The sequence below is a fragment of the Marmota marmota genome, unplaced genomic scaffold, assembly GCF_001458135.2.
Source record: "Marmota marmota marmota unplaced genomic scaffold, marMar, whole genome shotgun sequence".
Classification (NCBI taxonomy): domain Eukaryota; kingdom Metazoa; phylum Chordata; class Mammalia; order Rodentia; family Sciuridae; genus Marmota; species Marmota marmota.
In genome coordinates, this window is record NW_026000172.1 from 1,721,179 (window position 1) to 1,726,151 (window position 4,973).

The following is a 4,973-nucleotide window of genomic DNA, read 5'->3' on the forward strand; positions in this document are numbered from 1 at the left end:
AAAATAGTAAAGGCCTTGTAGCTTTACCTGGGTGAAATCTCCATTGCAATGTTTAAAAACTCCACAGTCAAAAAATAAAAATGATCAGAAAAACATTAACCTCACTACCCCACTGGCACCAAGGCCAAATTTGGGGGCCAACAGAGGTGAGGCAAAGAACCTCACCCCCCCACTGGTGCACAGACCTATCCACAAGTATGGCTGTATGCTGGACCGGTAGTCAGTGACGGGTATGATTCAATTGCAGTGGTATCAACCTAAGACAGGAGGCTGACGCCTAAAGGTCAGTTTTCCGATGACGGGTAAGAACCATATGTTGAATTGGACAACCTACCAGGCACGGTCCTTAAGCCACATTGCTTGTTTAATTAATCAGAAGGGGGGAGATGCTGGGAGCCATTAGCCAAGTAGGTATGACAATTTCCTTGCCAGCGTACCCCATGTTCCTGACATTTTGCAGTGACATTGAATGTAGTTGACCTTGCTCAAGGACCAGGGCGGATTAGGGTGTTCCTGGTTTAACATAATCGGGTTTAGGGCGTTCCCAGTTTAGGTTCCAGGTTTAAGGTTTAAGATTATTCCTGCTGGGAATAGGGCGTATCCTGCTGCCTAAGTTCCCCTTGAGTTCTCACGGGATTCAGACAGTATATTTTGGGAGACAGAAGCCCAGTGAAGGTGAATTTGGGAGAGAACGTGAATTTGGGAGAGAACGTGGATTTGGGCAGAGAACGTGGATTTCCCCAGAACGTGATTGTAGACGGCTGGTGTGAGTTCGGGAATAAAGAGTTGCTGTTTGAATCTGCAAGCTGTGTGGTGGCTCGTGATTTGTGCCCAGCCAGACTGCGGCACCTTGTGTCCACTCTTCTCAGTGTGGCCACCAGTGTCTTTCTGCCTCCCTTTACAGCCCGTCTGAGTCTTTATACTTAAAGTGGGTTTCTTGTATGGTTAGGTCTTGTTTTTTTTATCCTCTGACAATCTCTTGTCTTGAGCTGTATACTTAAACTATTCACAAAGTGATTTTTTAATACACTGGTAAATATCTACTGTGTTTGTAAATAATCTCTCGGGGTCAGCCTCTCTGTGTCTTTCCCTCTTGCCTCATCCACTGAGAAAACTACTTATCAGTGTTTTCCCAGTGATGTCCTGAGTAGTCAGCCGGCATCTTGTCTAGCTGTATGTGCAGCAAACACTTCCTGCTGGGGGCAGTGGCCACGACCGTCGTCCCAGCTGCTCGGGAGGCTGAGGCAGAAGGACCACAGGTTCAAGGCCAGCCTGGGCAACTTAGTGAGACCCTGCCTCAAGATAAAAATAATTTTAAAAAGGGCTGGGGCAGAGTGCTTGCCTAGCATGTGCAAGGTTGGGATCCAATCCCAGCATCACAGAAACAAAACAAAACAAGATAAATGCTTCTTCGTACCTGGGTGAGAACCCGGTGTCCAACACTGGGGCAGTACAAGTTTAAATCGTGGCCCACTGGCCTGGAGGAGTGCCACGCAGCAGGTAAAAGGGCCAGTACATGTGTATGTCCAGAAATAGAACAAACCCTAACAGATATTGCTAAGTGGTTCACAGGCCAACATGCACGTTACGATTCTTTCACGTCAAGACCGTGTGTGTGCATGTGTAACACAAAGGAGAACCTCTGGCACCGTGGAAACTGGTGTGCTGATGGTGGATTTGGGAAATCGAAGAAGTATTAGTTACATTTCTTTAAGACAATAAGTGTATTCATATATTCACGAATGTGTGAATGCTTGTTTTTTAAACAAGCATTTTTACAATGAAAGGCTTAAAATTGCGTTCCCTCAGAAGAGAACATCTGCATGGCTTAGGAACCTTCTGGAACCTTGTCATGGGCTCATCTGCTGTAGGCCCACAGGGCCATGATGTCCCCAGAAGCAGCCAGTCTCAGCGCTGTGTCCCTCCAGTCTCCCAGACTCTGGGCACAGTGATTCCAGGTGGACAGTCTTGGCCAGAAGGTGGACACTGAGGCTCACAGGACAGGAGCCTTGGCTGGCCAGGGTAGAGCTGGAGCCCCCAGAACTTTGGGGGCAGAGTAGCCGAGTGCTGGAGTACGTTGGGGGGCCTGTGGGGAGGCACACTGGTGAGGGTGGCTGGTGTGTCCCTGGGCTGCTTGCTTAGGATTTCCAGAGGCCCATGGGCCTGGGGGCTTTCACGAGGTTGGAACAGGCTGCGATTTACAGGCAGGGCTTAAGGACACAGGGGCACTGAGAGTGTCCCCATGCGTCCCCATGGGCCTGGGGGCTTTCAGGGGGTTGGAACAGGCTGCAATTTTCAGGAAGGGCTTAAGGACCCAGGGGTATTGCCCCTTGAGGGCTCCAGGCAGCCTGCTGGTTATTTTCCAGGAATGACTGGCTTTTCTGCCAATTAGACGTTGTGTCAACTGAAACGAGCCAGGGCTGGAGCCCTCAGTGGCCTTAGGTAACAATGGGATCCAAACCCATTCGATTCATGACCTTGAAGCCCACTCTTTCTGTTTCTCCTGGAGATGAGGAGCCCACGCATGCAGAATCTCTGGTTGCAGTTATGCCCCAGGTAAGCAAGGGCATCCCACCTGAGGGAGGCGGGCCTTCCCCATGCCCTTGGGCCTCCCCCATGCCATTTGGCCTCCCCCATGCCCTTGGGCCTCCATTACCAAGGTTACCTGGTAATTTCAATAGTGTGCAACTAAGTCCCCTGGCACTCGGAATCAAGAATGCGTGGGCACATGGCTGCATGAGACCTCAGGAACACCCCCAAGCTTTGCAAATTTCCCCCGGCAGAGTGGGGGTGTGGGTGGCCTCTGTCAACCTTCGATGGAAGAGAAGCAGGCTCCACTGCGTGTCAGGGAGTTTGTCCCCAAGGCCTGTCCCTGCTGAGCATGGTGTGGTGGAAAGCTGTTATTTCCCTCTCCAGTCTACAGGTCCCGTGAATTCAAAGTGGCTTCCAGGTTTTCTTGGGAGGTGGCCGGGCAGGTCAGTGGGAGAGTTAGTCAGGGCTCTGTGACCATTGTCAAAATTCAGCTCTAGCTGGGTGTAGTGACGCACACCTGTAATCCCAATGACTCGGGAGGCTGAGGCAGGAGGATTGTGAGTTCAAACCCAGCCTCAGCAACTTAGCAAGGCCCTAAGCAACTCAGTGAGACCCTGTCTCTAAATAAAATACAAAAAAGGGCTGGGGATGTGGTTTAGTGGTTAAGCACCTCCAGGGTTCAATCAACTCTTATCTCAAACAATTCTCGGCAACTAAATGCAGAAAGCAAAGTTGTAAAATGTGTTTTGGGGAAAAAATGATGTTTTAAAGACATGGGGTGAGGCTAAATTTCTTTGATCAAGACATAAAAGCACAAACCACAGAAGTGTGATAATATATTATTATATTAAAAAATGAACTCCACAGTACAGGCCTAGGGGTGCAGCTCGGTAGTAGAGCGCTTGCCCAGCAGACACAAACTCCTGGGTTCCATCGCTAGTGCCACACACACAAATGTGTGTAGGACAAAAATCAGTACAAATTTAAAAGACAAGTCTCAAGTTTGAAAAAATATTTGCACAAAAACAATAAAGAATCATTATCCACCTATATACAACTTACAAATTAATAAGAAAGACAATTAACAATAAGCAAGGAACATAAGCTAGCCAATATCCAAACAAAAGACTCTAAACTTTACTTAAATTAGTGAAATGCAAATTAAAACAACTGACACTTCTTCATAGTCAGCTTAGTAAAAACTAATAAGTCCCCGACACCAAACAGAGTGAGGATATGGCCAAAGAAGAACTTGAATGCATAGTTGGTGGGAGCGCGAGTTGGTGGCACCATCTGGACAGCCTGGCCATCTCTAGGAGAAGTGGAGATTCCTGGCCCTAGCACTTATAATTTAGTGCTCAGAGACACTTCTATGTAGGAGAATGTTCATGAAAACATGAACAGCAGAAATTGGAAACTCATGGTAACAAAAATCGGAGACGACCTAGTATCCAATAACCGAGGAATGGAAAAACTCCCTGGTGATAAGTGAAACGCCACCATGAATGAGCTGTACAGTCATCAAGTGTACCCAGCAACGTAATGTGGAATGAAACCAACAAATTTCAAAAGCACATGCACAGTTGACATTATTTATAAAAAATAAAGACACATGCAAAGCAAAGCTCTATATCATTGTTGTGTTGTTATTTCTAGACACATACTTACATAACCAAAAGATCACAAGTGGGAAGAGAGGGGAGCCTGATGGCAGAACCAACAAACTCCGGCCAGTGGGCAGCCAGGAGGCTGGAGCCCTTGGTGAAGGAAAGGTCTGGACACCAGCATTTTGAAATAAAAGAAAGAAGCAAATTCAGTAAAATGTTAAATTTGCTACCTTGGACAAACCTATTGTGTTCAGTACTTTTCTTTATGTTTGACATATTTCATGGTGTAAAACAAAAATGTCCTGTGTGGGTCAGTGGAGTGGATACCTACACGCAGAGTCCACAGTCTGAGCCCTGGAGAAGGCCCTGGAACCCCAAGGTCAGTGCGTCTCCCAGCCTGGAGTGGAGGCAGATCCAGGCTAGTTCAAGACGGCTAGTGACACTGTCCTGTAGTGACAGTGGTCCGAGCAGTATCCCCTGAGACTGGGCTGCGGCGCTCCGCAGTGCTGTGTCATCAGCGCCCAGGTAGGGCTAGGTGTTCTCCTTACCCCTGTTTGGCATTTGTGGCTCAGAAGGGTCTGCTCACTGGCCCAGGTCACACAGGCAGCCAGGTCTGCCAGGCGCTGCCCTACCCACCAGGCCGTCCAGTGCTCTGACCACTTCCCGCCAGCCTCCCTCTTCTCCCTCTTGCTCACCTATCTGGCCTTACCTGCTGTTGAGTTATGGATGTTCCTGAAAGGGCCAGCTAGACTTTTTTGCCCCTACCCCCAAATAACCCAGTAGCTCCAAGTTTTTGCTTGCCTTTTTTTTTTTTTTTTTTTTTTTTTCAGGCTA